The sequence below is a fragment of the Misgurnus anguillicaudatus genome, chromosome 7, assembly GCF_027580225.2.
Source record: "Misgurnus anguillicaudatus chromosome 7, ASM2758022v2, whole genome shotgun sequence".
NCBI classification, from domain to species: domain Eukaryota; kingdom Metazoa; phylum Chordata; class Actinopteri; order Cypriniformes; family Cobitidae; genus Misgurnus; species Misgurnus anguillicaudatus.
In genome coordinates, this window is record NC_073343.2 from 11,977,462 (window position 1) to 11,995,666 (window position 18,205).

The 18,205-nt window shown below is 38.4% G+C and overlaps 1 protein-coding gene and 1 long non-coding RNA gene across 3 annotated transcripts in view; both read left to right on the top strand.

The window, feature by feature from the left end:
* The window catches only part of stac (SH3 and cysteine rich domain), a 302,110-nt gene that overhangs the window by 29,572 nt on the left and 254,333 nt on the right, over positions 1-18,205 (top strand). The window lies entirely within an intron of this gene.
* On the top strand, positions 11,944-17,859 carry LOC141365173 (uncharacterized). The gene is made up of 5 exons (XR_012370347.1): positions 11,944-12,265; positions 12,725-12,761; positions 12,853-12,892; positions 12,994-13,058; positions 16,782-17,859. It is a non-coding gene; the product is annotated as an uncharacterized lncRNA (long non-coding RNA).

Sequence of the window (18,205 nt, forward strand, 5' to 3'; positions counted from 1 at the left end):
ACTACATTTCCCATAAGCCCACATACCTGAACTGATTTCACTTGCACTTGATTCTCATCACTCTGCCTATTTAAGACTCTCAGCATGGACTCTCTTCGCGAAGTCTTGATTTGCCCCGGCATCATTTCTAAGCGTAATTATCTGTCTGATTACCCCGTGCCTGTTTTTGAGTGTTTACTGACTATTCTGATTGTTCGCCGGCTGCCCCGATATCTGCCTGTATTTTGACTATTCTGATTGTTCGCTGCCTGCCTTGACATCTGCCTGTTTATCGACTACAAGATTGCCTTACCCATATATATGTGTTTGCTGGTGTTTGACCCTGCCTGTACGACAACGAGTGAAATAAAGTTTGCAAATGGATCCTCAGCCTGCTGATGCTTCATTACAAACAGGCCCGTGGTATAAGTGCCAATAACTTACAGTTTTTTTTACAGACGCTAGGACACATTTCTCAATATTTAGGTCACTTTTGCAAAACACTTCACACAGTGAACACAACAAAAGTCAATGTGGGATAAACTGAGGATCGATTATCATTGCTTTGGCACAAAATGCATTCTATGACTACATCTCTCAAATTTCATGAACTCTTTTCTCACTCAGACACAACAACTGCCAAAACTCTTTGTACATACAGGCCAATTTGCACATGCTTACATATTGTTTTCAAAACTGTTAAACTTATGTTCAAAACAGTAACATAATACAAAACTGAATAAGACAGCAATTTGCTACATTTCAACAGAAATATTTTAATGAAATATATTTTAAATTTTAAAATTAAATGCTATAAAAACAATTTGACAATTGGACCAGCCACAGCTGTCCACTGATAACTAGATTAGCATTACTATTGTAGCTGTATCAGTGGATGGTGTGTATACAAATTATGGTATTTTGGAATTACGCAATGCAAAAAAATAAAAATAAATAAATGAAATAAAATATTGAAGAATTCTCCATCATGTCTGATTCATTCCAGTAACATATATTGCGGTGAATTATAAACAGAGTTGTGTCCTTGTTTTACACAAGAAAACATTGTATAATGCTATATGTTGTTAGTGTTTTTTAGGTCATTGTTTTGTGGGTGACAGTGTGTTTGTGGGCTGTCAACCTTTGCTAGTGTTCTGGAAGAATGAGTTGATTTGAGACCTGAATAAAGTGTTTTGATAGGTGTTGTGCATTTTGAATGTGAAATGAACTGCTTTGCCAAGCTGAAAGTTGGTTAGGAGAACTGTGTGAAGAGTTTTGCAAAAGTGACCTAAGTATTGAGAAATGTGTCCTAGCGTTTGTAAAAAACTGTAATTAAATTTTACTTCTAATCTGTCAAGCATCTCAGAATTAAATATGTAAATTATAGAATCAGGTTCTTTCTATTCTAAAGTCTGAACTGGTTTAGCAAGAAAATCCAGAGTGAATTATAATCTGTTTCTGTTATCGTCTTTGTGTCTATTTTGTTCAGTAGTGTCTGATAAGATAAAAATGTGTTCCAAGTCCATTAAAATGTGTTCTATGTCCATTAAAATGTGTCCATCCCTCAATCTCTAAATTGAGGGAATAGTCTTTTGACAAAAACAAAACAAACTTTCACCTTAATCGGTTCCATCTCTCAGCATGTCCTTTAGGGTTAAAAACCTGATCGCTTTGGAATTTGCTACTCTTTTTCCAGTTGGTTAATTTGTATACATTTTTACAAAAACATACAATACAGGGCTCGACATTAAGGCTTGTCCGCTTGTCCGGGACAAGTGGATTTTTTGTAGGACAAGTGTAAGAAAAAATTAGTTGTCCGACTGGACAAGTTAAATTTCAAACAATGTTACTTAACGTTATGTGCCATTAACGACAGAGTAGAACGCGCAAGCGCAAACACCGAGCGGAATATTGAACAGAGAGCACGGCGCTCTGACACCCACACACACGTTTACATGTTACTGTTATTGTTACTAAACAAGCTGCGCGCGCATTAAAACTGATCGACGAACACGGAGGGGCGGGAGTCGCGGGCCGCATGGAGTGGAGTGGAGAGTGATGTTTCAGGCACTGAAATGACAGGCACTTCAACCGCGTTTTCATCACTGTGTGTCAAAAAAGATGATTTAAGTCCATATTTTTTTCTCTTCTAAAGTTCGGTAAAAACACATAATGGACTTAAAATCTTGTTTAAGAATCTGTTTTATAACGAGAATCTCTCTTCAGCACGCCTATGTGTGTGTGTGTGTGCCATGCGACAGCCGATTTGAATCTGACAGAGTTCGTCACTGTACGTTACATTAAAAATCCCACACAAACATTACAGCGTAAATGCTAGTATTAGGATTGATTTTATATATAACAGGTAATCTATACACATTTATCCTAAACGTTTTTTTAAAACATGCTAATGTTTTACTATTTTGCTTTAATGTTTTAATGTCAGACAATTATTGAAATGTGTGGAAACTAAAGAGAAAGCAGCAGATATAGCATCCTTCTTCAGAAAGAGTAGCAAGAAGCAGCCAAATGAATCTTAGTAAAATACATTTCAGTGGCCTACATGATTTTCTGGTCTCTATAGTTTTTCAGCAATGGGAGATATAAATCCTGGTTTCAAAGTAAATTTCCAAAGTTTTATTTGATTAAATAGTTTAAAAAACATGAGGTTGAATTATGACTAAATTGTATGTTAATCTCAATTAATTTTAATTAAAATTAAAGTATTGGAGCAATTGTATGTTATTCATTATTCTGATTAACACACCTATAATACTTAAAAGTATTTTAAGGTTGGATGATAGAGATTTTATGTGCCACCCCAAAGTAACTGCTGGCCCCTGCCTGGCCACCCCTATAAAAAATCCCTGGCTCCGCCGCTGATTACCAAAACACAAAAAATACATTATATTATAAATCTTTACCTGGACAAGTGACTTTTGTGCATGGACAAGTGAAACACAAATTTACTTGTCCGAAGGACAAGTTCCTCAAAAAGTTAATGTCAAGCCCTGCAATATTAGAAAAAGCAAAGATGAAGCCCCACCCTTGAACCCAGCATTCCTGAGGAGAAAGCATATCAATAAGTTACTTACATACAGATTTAACCCTTATAAGACCATTGGGGTCAATCTTACCCCAAGCCACTTTTCTTCATGGTTCCCTTAATCTCAGTGGAAAAGATTTTGTGATTTTTTTTAAAAAAGATTTTTTTAGACTATCTGTCAATACACACACACACACACACACACACATACACACACACACATTCTGGTTTCCATGTTTTGTGGGGACATTCCATAGACGTAATGCATTTTATACTGTACAAACTGTATATTCTATTCCCCTTACCTACCCCATTCCCTAACCCCAAACATCACTGAAAACTTTCTGCTACTTCACATTTTCAAGAAACATCATTCTGTTTGATTTATAAGCTTGATTCCTCATGGGGACATCAAAATGTCCCCACAAGGTCACAAATATACTTGTATTCCTATCTTTGTGGGGACAATTGGTCCCCACAACGTGATAATTACCAGGTACACGCGAACACACACACACCCAATTATGATGAATTTTGGGGGTGTGCATTGACACTGCCCTCACAATTCGATTCAATAACGATTCACCAGGTAACGATTCAATTAAATTCGATTCTACGATGCATTGCGATGCATCAGAATTCTACTGTACACAACAAGGCAAATTTTTAACAATTATATGCCTGAGATGAGAATTTTACACATGGCGGAAGTCCTGTCTAGTTTCCCAATAACTTCATAGAATCCGAAATGTGCCCATATGTCCACTTTCCATGGGAAAGGGTGCGTTTTTATTTACCCGTCTATGACGGTCATCTCTCTCCGCCTCAGCCATCTTGATTGTTGATGTTATGCCCCCGGAAGTAATTGAAACTTCACAACTTTATTGTCCACTCGAGGCCAGAAAATAAACAGTGACATAATCGATTGTGGCACTTTGCTGGATCGATGCTGAATCGTGCATTGCGATGCATTGCTGAATCGATTATTGTTGACACCCCTAATGAATTTTATGATGATAACAGATTTCACAGTCTCCTGTTTCATTCCTAAAATGTAAGTTGTAAGTATAAGTATTTCACACTCTTAAAAACAAACATGCTACATGATGTTACCAAAAGATGCCTAGAATGATTGGGAACCAAAACTATTTGCCTTTGAAGCACATTTATTTTAAGAGTGCAGGTCTTATTTTCTGTCAGCAATCAGTTTTTAATCAATGTAAATGACTCAAGGGACACCTACTTTATCAGCGTTTTAACCGTATATATTATTTATTTCTAGCCAATATGCAAATTATTGCAATATGTATGGTTCATCTGTGTTTTTTCCTGATAGCCTGTCACTATGCAAGTAACTTGTAAATGCCAGGAAGCAGATGCACTCTAAATTATGCTGGGTTGTTTTTAACCCAGTGGTGAGTAATATTGGACAGAACACATATTGATTTATAATAAACCTATTCTGGGTTGTTATTGGGTTGTAACAACACAGCATAAATTCAATATTTGGATTTCTATAGGAAAAGCTGCGGAAAGTGGCTGTAAGTTGGCAGTAAATTATGTGCTATGATGGACAGAAGCAGGGAGGGGGGGATGGACAAATTGATCATTCACCCCCAGCAGGGCATCACACGCCAATAGGTCATTCTACAGAGGAATGCAGTCAGATTCCAGCTAAACACAGTTCAATGATTTTCTAATCTTACTGGTAGAAACATAATGTGAGAGGTTCAGACTGTGTCACATGATGCCCAAATGGGCCGTAAATCCCAGTCTCACACAAACACATTCATATAAACAAACATATACAGGTTCACCCTGTAAGTTTTTGATTTGCGCCACACAGCAAAGGTTTACAAATGTAAGGTAGAAAAATATTTTTCTGTTGAGCCCTGTTTAATCTTTCTTCATTTAACAAGTAGTACAGGTTGGTCTATATAGAAAACATTTTTAGTACGCAAAGATGATCCTGGTGGGTGTTGTCAGCTAATTTAGAGGGCTGTCAGTATTTGACTTATTTCACAAGTAATGTGCAGTACTCAATGAGGTTATGTACCAAGAGAATTAACAGCCCATATCTCTTCCCTCTTTTTCTGTAATTTAATATTCAAATTTTTGAGCTTATAAAAACGAATATTACATTATTTAAATTACGCTAATTAAGGCAAGGCAAGTTTATTTGTATAGCACATTTCATACACAGAGGTCATTCAAAGTGCTTGTCACGGTAGGAATTAAGGGAGAACTAGGTTTATTTAAATAACAAACACAAAAACCCACGAGGGGGTAAAACAGGTGATAAACAATGATGAAGTAACACAAAACCGGGAAACAAACACTGGATACAAAATAACCGACTTCTGATGCTACGATTCAGGGAACACGAAAGACATGAACTCACACACTGAATCTAAGAATAAATAACAACAGAGTTCTTTAAACATAGTTTATTTAAATAAGCAAAAAAAAACAACAACACATAGATTACCTAGGAAACCAAAACATTTGTTATTTTCGATGAGGCATTTGTTCAAGAGATAAGTTTAGCAACTAGCCAGGCCATTAAAAAAACGAAACCGAAAGTAAAGTTCGGATCCAGACGTGTATCGCGTCAGCGCACGTGTGATTTTAATAAAAACAGTTTAGAGTATGTTAAAAAGAATAAATCAGGAGTAAAAGTGACTTGAGTTAAAAATGCAGTCAGTGTGAAGCAGCACAGTGCTCATTCAGTACATGCAGAGTTAAACAGATGTGTTTTTAATCAAGATTTAAAAATGTCTACTGTTGAAGCACATCTGATCTCTGATTCCAGCTATAGGTGGCGTAATAGCTACATGCTGATGCACCTTGTTTTGAGTGAACCGTTGGTATCTCTAACTGACCTGATCCTAATGATCTGAGTAATCTGTTAGGTAAATATTCAATAAGCATATCTGTAATGTATTTCGGTCCTAAGCCATGAAGTGATTTATAAACGAGTAATAATACTTTAAAATCTATTCTAAATGTAACAGGAAGCCAGTGTAAGTGCTCAGATTTTTTTGGATCTGGTCAGAATTCTGGCAGCAGCCCTCTGTATGAGCTGTAGCTGTCTAATGGTCTTTTTGGGGATGCCCCGTAATGAGTCCATTGTATTAATCCACCCTGCTGGTGATGAAAAAATGAACATGAAGTCCTGTCTTGAGACAAAACATCTAATTCTGGCAATATTTATGTGATGGTAGTAAGCTGATTTACTTATCGCTTTCAAATGACTACTGAAATTAAGGTCAGACTCCAAAATTACACCAAGATTTCTGATTTTATTTTGTGTCTTTAGACCCCTAGAGTCAAGGTATATGTTAACCTTGAGAGTTTCATCTTTATCTCCAAATACAATGTCTTCAGTTTTGTCTGTTTTTAACTGAAGGAAGTTTTCATGCATCCAACTGTTAATTTCATAAATGCATTTACATAGAGAGTCAATGGGGCTGTAGTTATTGGGTGACAAGGCTATATGTATGGGTGTCATCTGCATAGCTGTTGTAAGCAATTTGGTTCTTTTTCATTATTTGACCAAGTAGGAGCATATCGTCGCTGTCGGGCAGAATCCTCGTATCTCCAAAACCATTATTTTTCAGGAAATAAAAAAACGCCGTATTTTTGAAGTTATTAAACATTGTATCGTTAAAGTTGTTATTATGCCTTATATTGCTATCATATACTGTTGTGTACCAACATTAACACAACATTCATGTTTTATCGGAGATACAAGCTTTATGACTTGGGAGCAGGGAGATACGAGATTATGCTGTCATTGATAAGAATGGTACGGACACAGACGTCGCTGCTGCCAGCAGTGTTCAACAAAAACACGTTGAGCCTTGTGACAAGATACGAGGCTTCAATAGTTAACCAAAGCCGACTGTAGTTGCATACATCTAACTAAACTCTATTTTAAAGGTTTACGATCTATAAGTTCAATTCAATTTTATTTATATAGGGCTTTTCACAATACTTCATTGTTTCAAAGCAGCTTTACATTAATAGAAGCAGTAAAAGCACAGAAAAACGACAGATAGCACAACATAATACACGATAGCATAAGCAGTCAAATTTGCTGCGGCTATGACTCGACATTATAAGGAAGCGTATTACTAATGTAACGTCTAGAAGAGGAAGCTAAGTTAAGCCCAAGAAGGCTGCCTCCCCGGGGTAAAAAAACCCCTAGGAGAAAAAACCCCCGGGCTGTTTAGCCGAGGAAATAAAAAAAGTCCTAGGAGGGAAAACCCTTGGGAGATATATATGAATAGACACACATATAAACGGATAAGGAGATTAAGCGGAGATTAAGTGGGTTCTGCCGGTGATCGTTGGTCAGGCATCAGCTGGGCATCACGTTGAAGGACGACCAGTAGATCAGAGGTGTGCCGACTTTCACATCTACCGGAACTGGGTCTGTTTGTCCCATTGTCCTCGGGGTCGAGGATGAGACAGGGAGAGAAAAACAAAATCATATTAGCGTAGGGGCCGTTCACATGTAATGCAAGTGTCACACAGTGATGTGGTTTAATCAGCTTAGTTTCAGACAGACTAACTATTGTGGCATAATTATATTATCCACAGTTGAGGATTTTGCAAATTGGGGGCCCACTGCGACGGTATATATGGTAACTAAGGGTCACCTTCCGGTCTTTAAGAGAACATGAAACCTGTCGACCCGTTTGACTAAGGCCTGTAACCCCACTGTCGTCGTTAATGCAGGTTCAGTGGCAAACGGGTCTATATTGCATACTATTTACAAGACCATGAGAAAACGGCAACATCGCAACCTGACCATACGTGTCAACCCGTTTGACTAAGGCTGGAGGCCCCACTGTCGTCGTTAATGCAGGTTCAGTGGCAAACGGGTCTGTATGGCATACTATTCACAAGACAAATAAACCGCCAAAATCACAACCTAACCATACGTGCCAACCCGTTAGACTAAGGCTGGAGGCCCCACTGTCGTCGTTAATGCAGGTTTAGTGGCAAATGGGTTTGTATGGCATACTATTCACAAGACACACGAAACGCCAAAATCCCAACCCGACCATACGTGCCAACCCGTTTGACTAAGGCCGGGAGCCCCACTGTCGTCGTTAATGCAGGTTCAGTGGCAAACGGGTCTTTATGGCATCCTATTCACAAGACACACGAAAGTTCCAAAATCGCAACCCGACCATACGATAAGATAAGGTTTTTATTTATTTATTTAGTTGGTCTGTGTTATTACCGCGAGTGCTTTGTTCCATACAAATAACTATTTCGAGTTAAGTACCTTTACTAGACAAATTATGCGAATGCTTTGTTGAAGAGAAAAGTTTTAAGTCTAGATTTAAAATGATCGACTGTGTCTGATTCTAGGACAGCGGTTGGTAAATCATTCCAGAGCTTAGGGGCTAAGTAGGAAAAGGATCTTCCACTTTTAGACACTTTTGATAGTCTAGGGATAATCAAGAGACCAGAATTTTGCGACCGTAGTGTGCGTGATGGATTGTATTCTGATAGTAATTCTCTAAGATATGAGGGTGCTAGGCCATTTAAAGCTTTGTAAGTGATAAGTGATATTTTAAATTGTATGCGATATTTAACTGGTAGCCAGTGTAAAGATGCCAGAATTGGGCTTATGTGGTCGGTCATACTTTTTAGATCGAGTAAGTACCCTTGCAGAAGCGTTTTGAACTAGCTGAAGCTTGTTTACTTGATTTGCATGGCATCCCCTGAGTAGCGAGTTACAATAGTCTATTCTAGAGTTCATAAAAGCATGGATAAGCTTTTCTGCGTCAGATGTAGACAGTATATGGCGTATTTTCGAGATATTTCTAAGATGGAAGAATGCTGTGCGGCAGACGTTGGCGATATGACTATCGAAGGATAAGTTGCTGTCGAACATCACACCTAAGTTCCTAACCGTGGAAGATGGCACCACAGTGCAGCCATCTATGTGCAACTTGTAATCTGACATATTCTGTTTGTTTGTAGCAATTCGGTCCAATAATAAGTATCTCTGTCTTATTGGAGTTGAGCTTAAGAAAGTTATGTGCCATCCAGTCACTAACATCGCTAATGCAGTCTGTTAGCTTAGAAAACGTGTGTGTTTCGCTGGGATTTGAGGAGATGTAAAGCTGGGTATCATCCGCATAGCAGTGAAAACTTATGTTGTGTTTCCTGATAATGTCTCCTAGCGGTTTACTAACTGCTAGTTTGAAAGCTGTTGGAACGTATCCTATTTCTAGCGATGAGTTAAAGATATTTAGAACCGGGGTTGACACTACAGGGAATACCTCTTTAAGTAGTTTTGTGGGAACGGGGTCTAATATAAAGGACGATGATTTGGATGATGTAACTAGTCTAGAGAGCTCATCTATTGTAGTAGGTTTAAATGAATCAAGATGTTCGTATGGTAGTCTAGTGTTAAGTGAACGTCTCGGTTACGTATGTAACCCTCGTTCCCTGAAGGAGGGAACGGAGACGTCACGTCGTGACCGACGAATTGGGAACTCGCTTAGAGAGACCAATCTGCTTCGAATACTACTAAAACGCCAATGAACTTGGCATTGAGATATTTGCATAATGCTGGCGCCGCCCCGCCAGGTGCGTATATAAGCCACAGGTGCAAATGTAGAAATCAGCTTCTTTTTCGCTGAGAAAGCCGGAAAGTGTGACCGGCCGATAAACAGCAGGGAGCAGCCCTGTGGCGACGGGACGTGACGTCTCCGTTCCCTCCTTCAGGGAACGAGGGTTACATACGTAACCGAGACGTTCCCTTTCAGTCGGTCACTACGACGTCACGTCGTGACCGATGAATTGGGAATCCCTACCAAAACGCCACTGAGGGCTGACCTCTTCCAGTGTCTGCGTAAAGCCCTCCGGTTCCACTTAAGGATAAGGAGAATTAGGTTTTAAGGCAGAAGGCCGGGCACTAGATGTTCCTTTAACCCACAGTAGTGCCAGCGACTGGGAAGCGCCCTATCTGAGCGGTATAGGGACGCTGCGGAAGCCACCGCCCCGTTAAGGGCTATTGGTGGGCGAAAGTCAACCGTAGTTGAGGTATAAATGACAGCCGTGGCTGTGTAAGCAAAGCAGTGCTCTGCTGAGGGAAACGTGGGCTAGTAGGATTAACCCCACGGAAAAATACTCACAAAGGAACCCGGTGGGACGCAATGTGGATGCCCGAGCCAAACACAGGATCGCGAGGATGCAGCTAGTGAGAGGCTGGCAGCGGATGCTCCGCAACATCAGGCTGCCAAGGCAGCGGAGGAAGGCAAAACAAATTATTACGCGTTTTTGCCTCGATGGCCTTCCATACTGAGCTCAGTTTGGAGCAGCAGTCGGAGGCTGCAAGCCGACCTGCGAGCCTGTTCTCTGTGCTTCCCCTAACGAGGAAAGAACACGAGAGGAGACAGGCTCGACACGAACACTGTAAAATCTAATGAACGTATTAGGTGTCGCCCAACCAGCAGCTCTGCAGATGTCTGTTAGCGAGGAACCACGAGCGAATGCCCAAAATGAGGCAACACTTCTAGTAGAGTGAGCTCCCAAATTAAATGGACAAGGAATGCCCTGCAGATTATAAGCAAGGGCGATAGTATCAACTATCCAATGAGACATCCTCTGCTTAGTGACAGCTTTCCCTCTCTGCTGACCACCATAACAAACAAAGAGCTGATCTGAGGTCCTAAGGCTTTGTGTGCGATCCACGTAGATGCGTAACGCTCGTACGGGGCATAACAAAGCCATGGTTGGGTCTGCCCTCCTCCGGGGGGCAGCGCTTGCAAGCTCACCACCTTATCTCTGAAGGGAGTGGTGGGAACTTTGGGCACGTAGCCTGGTCTGGGTCTCAGTGAGACAGCAGGACCAAACTGAAGGCACGAATCGTCAACAGAGAATGCATATAAATCCCTTACTCTCTTCACGGAGGCCAATGCTAGCAGGGTCAGAGTTTTCATTGACAAAAACTTCAGACTCGCAGACTGCAAAGGCTCGAACGCGGAACCTGTAGTAGGGCTTCAGCACCATGGACAGGTCTCAGGAGGAATAGAGGGAGGGCGCGAGGGGTTTAGCCTGCGAGCGCCTCTTAAATCTAATAACCAAATCATGCTGGCCAACTGATCTGCCGTTAATAAGTGAGTGATGAGCAGAATAGCGGCGATATCAACTTTAATGGTGGAGGGTGACAGCCTACCATCTAACCTATGTTGAAGATATACCCAGATAGCAAGGTGACATTGATTAAATGTTGAAATTCCATCAGAATCATCATTATGGTCAAGGTTGAAATTTCAATGTTAAATAATATTGAATCAATGTTGCTAATGTATTGCTTTCTCAATGTTGAAAATCCAAACATCGAATCAATGTTTATAATACATTTATTTTTCAATGTTGAAAAGCCAAACATAGACTCAATGTTGATTTTTGGTCAGCTTCATCTGCACACTTTAACACAAATCAAATTGGGTGAATTTCTGTATAATTAAGTGAAAATATTTATGATCCTATAAAGTCCTGTTCATTTTATGACCTAAAGACCTTTCCCCCCCAGGACCACCATCAGACAAGTTTTTTGCTTTTATACAGCAAGTAAAAATTATCTGGGCAGATCATCTCTTAATATGTGAGTGTTCAAAAAGATTTCAAATGTATGATCATTTTGGGGAATCAACAGCTATTTTAAATACGTTTAACAAAAATGACCTAAATGCCTTAGACAGAAATGCCTTAGTTTACCATCATCAGAAAACTGCCAACTAAGTGTATATTAACAAACAACAATCATAAGTCAAAACATATTATTAATAATCACAAATCAATGACATTATAATTTTTATTTTATTTTATTATTTAATTTTATTTTTGCAGGAATTGGTAAAGTTATAAAATAATTAACCTAACATTAGTTTTGTTGCTCTTATATCTCTTATAGTGTTTGTCTAGCAAATTTGCATATAATTATGTAAAGTGTTATAGAAAAAAAGCGTGTGAAATTTAAATTAACTTTAATTTTCATTTATTGCTCAGTTAATATTTAATAGCCCAAAGAACACAGTATATAATAAAAAAATCCCCCCACTGACTATTAAATGCGCTACACCCAGTCCAGTAGGTGGCAGTAATGACCCTTCAGTTGCCAACCGCCACTCAGTTTAGAAGCGCAGAAGATTAGAACGTTAAGTTTGGGCGCGAAAGGACAACGACAGTGCCAGCGGGGTTTTAGAGGTAAGTTTAAAATATTTATTAAGTTTTGCATAAGTTTCTTGCTGTCTTGTTTGTTACAGCTTAGTTAGTAATTACTGTTAGGGGAGGTTTGCAAGTTTATGTCGTAGTAATGGTGTGGTAGCAGGACCTTGTTACAATGGTTTGTTAATGCTTAATTTTTCGTGGGTGTTTTTGTAAATATGTCTTAATTTAATGTAATTGCACAGAACTGTTCAGTTTATTTATATTATTATGGCTAACCTTATAAAGCCTGTTGTTGTTTTAGGAACAGTAATAATACGAATTGTTTATTTAGCCTACTTAAAGAAGAGTAGATATTTTAAAAGTTCTAATGCATTTTGACATTCCTTATAGCTTGACGTGGCTGAAGTCAATACTTCACCAAAATTACAACCAATGTTTGGCTCAAAACTTGCCTAATGGGAGTGTTTTTCCCTTTCATTATTTCTCTTTTTGTAGGCCCATTAGAGTGATTTCCTGCGTTCTCTCCCACATGGTAAGAGTGCCTTTCTGCCAGTTGATACATGATGTGACAGGTGTTGTTAATTATTACTTAGTTTATCTTTTTTATTTTTTTTTTATTAAAGGTCAGCGAATGGATTATCCAGTCACAGTACATAATGAAAGGTAAATGGCAATTAATTAAGTAATGTACAAAATGTATAAACTGAAGTGTATTCGCTAGCTACTAATCTCTATCATATTACCTCTATCACTCTTTCTAAAAGACTTGCCAAAGTTAGAAGAAGCTGAGTGAATCTTCAGAGTGATTCTTCAGAGAGAAGATGTTATGGTAATGTAAATCTTAAGTTTTTATGTTGTATATATATATTATATAACTAGCCCCCACCCCACCCATTCGGAACGCGTTTTAACTCATACGATGGCCCGGCCGTGTCATGCCAAGGTTAACATGGCTTCCAGTAGCTACAAAGCAAAAGCAATGAAACAAAATGAACAATTTGCACTGTCCTTTGCCTGTGATCCATCAAAGCACACAGATTTATGTTTAACATGGAAAAAGTCTGATTCCGCTTAAAATCACATACAAAAAGCAACCATATACGTAGCTTAGACACTCCTTTTTCATCGACGTGAGGAAAAATATCCCAGGGGCTGTTAAACTTGGTATTAAGATGTGTTTTCGTCGATCAGATCACAAGTGGACGAGAGAGACACATTACGTTTACACTTGGTGTTTAAATCTGTCTCTCTTTGTCCATTTTCGACTGCTTTAATTTTTTATTTGTATTTAGCCTTCATACAAAATTAAATGTAAACTCACTGTCAAATAATCAGACTTTAGGGCTCACCTTTAATATTAATAAGGTTCAGTCAGTGATAAATGCTGTAATGCAGGGCTCTAAAACTAATGGATCATTTTAATAACAAATTCTTCAATCACAGTATTAACTTTCATAGTGCCATAATTTTTATCAATTCACTATTATAGTAAAATCTGAAAAAGTGTAAGTGACCCTAAAACTTTTGAATGGTAGTAGGCTATTTAATGATACATAAGATAGTTGGACAGAAACATTTATATCAAAGCTCTATTTGTGATTGCATAGCAAGCTACATAATATATTGGACACTAGCATACTACTTCATATAGACTGTTTCAGCAGTAACAACATATACAAGCGGCTGTCGCGATCCGCACGTAACTTCCGGTAAACTCCGCTAAGAATAAATAACAACAAAGTTCTTTAAACGTAGTTTATTTATATAACAAGCACAAAAAACAACACATAGATTACCTAAGAAACAAAAACATTTGTTATTTTCGACGAGGCATTTGTTCAAGAGATCAGTTTAGCAACAAGTCAGACCATCAAAAAAAGGAAACCGGAAGTAAGGTTCGGATCCAGACGTGTATCACGTGCGTCCGATGAAACCGTCTATACATATACTCATAACGAGAAGAATAGCTGCCTACATACTTTTATCTCTTGCACGTTTCTTTCCCCCTTTTTAACACGTGAACCTGATTTTTCTCATTCGTAGTTCAGTTTTTGTTGCATTACATCTCCTGTTCTCCCTCCCTGGTGTCACCATTGGAAGCTGTGACTTGACACGAACTAAAGCCGCACCTCCTTCTCATATTCTGAGTGATAGCTCTTCTCTGGGCGAACAGCAGATTCATTGATCTCATAATAACAATGATATGATTTGACGCAAGGCACAGATGAGAGTTTAAATTCTATCAGGCATTGTTTTCCGGAATGCACGGCTCATGGTTGCTTAGCTGCAAAAGACGCCACATGCTCTAAAGAAAGAAGCGCATTGACCGGCATTTAATAAGTGTTTTTACACCCCATTAAGACAGCCAGCGACCAGCAGTAAATCTCATTCATTTCAATGGAAATCTGACGACTTCCGCCGACACGAGCGAAAGTAACCGTTGGTGACTGTTTGGGCGTGTCCAGCGTAGCGAGAAAGTTAAGAAAATTTAAACTTTATGCAAATGTTGAGAGAATTTTGGGAGCGACTACCAATGAGAATGAAGCAGCAAAGTTCACATCATCCTTCTTTTGTCAGTTACTGGAGTGGATAGTACTCATTTGTTTATGACTACCAGATTTAAACATGCCTCATTGAAAGAGACGAGCGACACACAGCGATAACGTCGCTGGCTGTCTGAACGTGGGAAGTGACACACAGCGATAACGTCGCTGGCTGTCTGAACGTGGGAAGTGACATGGGAACGGCAACGGGATGCAGTAATGTATATCGAAATATCGGAAATGTGTTTAGAAGCCATATCATTGAAAAAAATTATACCGCGACATATATCGATATTTAATTACCCTTCATTCAGACAGCCAGCGACGTTATCGCTGTGTGTCGCCCGTCTCTTTCAATGAGGCGTGTTTAAATCTGGTTATCATAAACAAATGAGTATCATCCACTCCAGTAACTACCGAGAGAAGGATGACGTGAACTCCACTGCTTCGTTCTCATTGGTAGCCTCTCTCGAAATTCGCTCAACATTTGCATAAAGTTAAACTTTTATTAACTTTCTCGCATCGCTGAACATGCCGATACGGTCGCCAACGGTCGCTTTCGCTCGTGCCGCCGGAAGTCGCCAGGTTTCCATTGAAATGAATGAGATCGTGTCGCTCTGCTACTGCTGGTTGCTGGCTGTCTGAATGGGGCGTTATTGTCCAGCCCTATATCACTACCTCTATCTCGCATAATAGTTTTTGTACAAACACCCGTGGCAGTCGACACACTCTGCTGAGCCTGATTTAAGTTGCAGAAATGCCGTGAATGCGGGCGGTATGACAAAATCCATCCCACACAATTTGTCATTTTATTTCATGGTAGCGGTATATATGTTTTAGATTTATGTTTATATTGTTTTTGGAATATACAAATTTGCCCCTCACTAATTAGCTTTAAATTAAATGCCCATCACAGTTTTTCAAAATAATGTATTAAGTTCAAGGTAGTGTTAACGTGAAAATGCACTAAAGATAACAAAAAATTAAGGGTTGATAGACAGAATCTTGTTTTAAAATCAGTTATTTATTTTCTAGGCTATTGAAGATATAGTATGCATTGTATTTTATATTTATGCAAACATAACATTAGAAATAGGCATACAAACAAGTATGAATATGCACAAACCTGACAGGAAAATACATGTAGGCTATATGAGATCTTTAAATATGGAGATTATAAATATGACAGGTGCTATGAGGTGATGATCATGGAGTCTGTTTTGAAGTGGTCTTGTCGCTTTTTACTTTCTTTGTTCAGTCTCTTTTTTTGTCATTCTGATAAAAGTTGTTGTCCTGTTAGCAAATGGATCGTCAAACTACATCGCTCAAGCGGCGTTCGCTGCTCAACATACAGTACAATGTTTCCTAAGTGAAAATGTTATTTACCATTTGTGCAGAATAGTAGATTGGATTAACTCTTTAACATTAACTCATTTATGTGACCAAATGAATCTGATCAGAGAAGTGACCAGGTGTAAAAAGGACATTTAATGACTGCTGTAATGTAAAAAAATGTTTTAAATAATGTAAACTAAATATAGTAAAAAGGACATTTTGAAAATTTTAATTGTGCAATCATGTTGAGAAAATTGGCAAAATAATTAGAAAAATGTTTTTTTAAATTGTCAGCTTTGGACAAGAATTTTACTTTTGGTGCATCTCCAATGCTTAGTATATCTTTAATAGCCTACAAAAAATAACTGATTCAAAAACAAGACTCTGTCCACTAAGACCTATCTTTTATTTATTTTTTGCATTTTCCCTTTAACACTAACTTTAACTTATATTTTTAAAACTGTGGTGAGCATTCAGTCAAAATCCAATCAGTAAGTGGCAAATTTGTATATTCCAAAAACAATATAAACACAAAGCTGAAACACTCATATACTGTGATATATCTCATTTTGAACCACACTCTTCCATACACAATACTATGTTGTCTAGGAAATATTTTCCCCATGTAGCCACAGTATGCGGTTCTAACTTCCTGCTTGTTTTTAATTCTTTAGATGTCTCACAAGAACCAATGAAATTTAGGAGACCTCAGAGTATGTCCTTGCTGTGACTGTGCAAAAACAGCTATGTTATGCCCGTGAACGGATTGGTGTATAAAAGGGCCTGCAGTGTTCAACAGTGTCTCTGTTTAATGTGAAGTAAATCCATCACATTTGCACCAGAGGAGGAGCTTCAGTTACTGAATAGTCCTAAACAATGAACTGTGGTAATGTTTCAATTTCTAAATGTTTCAAGAAGTATAGTTGTGTCTTTGAGTTTTGTATGGTACCTGTATCTGGTCATTAAAAATTGAATTGAATTGAAATTGAATTGCTTTTCCAAATTCATTTTGCTGATGTATGTTTATGATGTTCTCTTAATTTTCCAGAGTCCTCTAGTGGCAATAATATTTATAATTTTAATTTGTACTTTTGTATTTTATGGCAAAAAAAATTGAATCATACAATTGTATTTTACGATATATATATACGTTTATTTGCTCGTGGTATTTAATTTCTTGAGTGTAATGTATCCTGTGTAAACTGTGTGGGTGTATTGCAAGTTAGTGACTTTTTGGTTTAAAGTATGTTAATTGTAGCCCTACATGGTCTCTGATTTAAAAACTAGTCAAAACAGACTTGATTTAGTAACATTGAATCCTGCAGTAGATAAAGCTTGTTTTTTTATATTGCTTCAATGTTGCTATATTGTTAATTAAACTATTGAAATGATGTTCAATAAACATTGATTTTATATCCATCTTGATTGATTTTCCATCATTGAAATAACATTATTCTAGGATACAAACCTGATGAAAAATCAATGAAAAATGTCAACGTTGTTTCAATGATAATTTGGTTAATGGCATCAACATCAATTCTATGTTGATTCACTGTTGGTCTGCTACCTTAAGTGATTGAATTTATGTTGAATTAAGATTGGTTTTGTAACCATTTAGATTGATTTTGCATCATTGAAATAACATTATTTCAGGGTGCAAACCTGATGAAAAATCAATGTAAAATTTCAATGTTGATTCAATGATAATTTGGTTGATGGATTAACATCATTTCAATGTTGATTCACTGTTTGTCTGCTATCTGGGTATAAAAGCACAATGTTAAGCATTCTCTGGGGTCCTCGCGTTGCGAAGAGCACCAGGTGACGAAAAGGTTTTCATTTAAGCGCGTAAGCCCGTCTTGTGGACGGTGCTCGTACCGCGTCGATGGTGTTAGATACCGCTTGCGATAAATCACCTCAACCTTGCGCGCACTCAACGACCATACATGGAAATCCCACAGGTCGGGGCGCGGGTGCCATAATGTGCCCCTTCCTTGAGAAAGAAAATCCTTCCTCCGGGGAATTCGCCAGGGAGGGGCTGTCGCGAGGAGCATTAATTCTGAAAACCAATTCCTGGTCGCCCAGTACGGGGCGACTA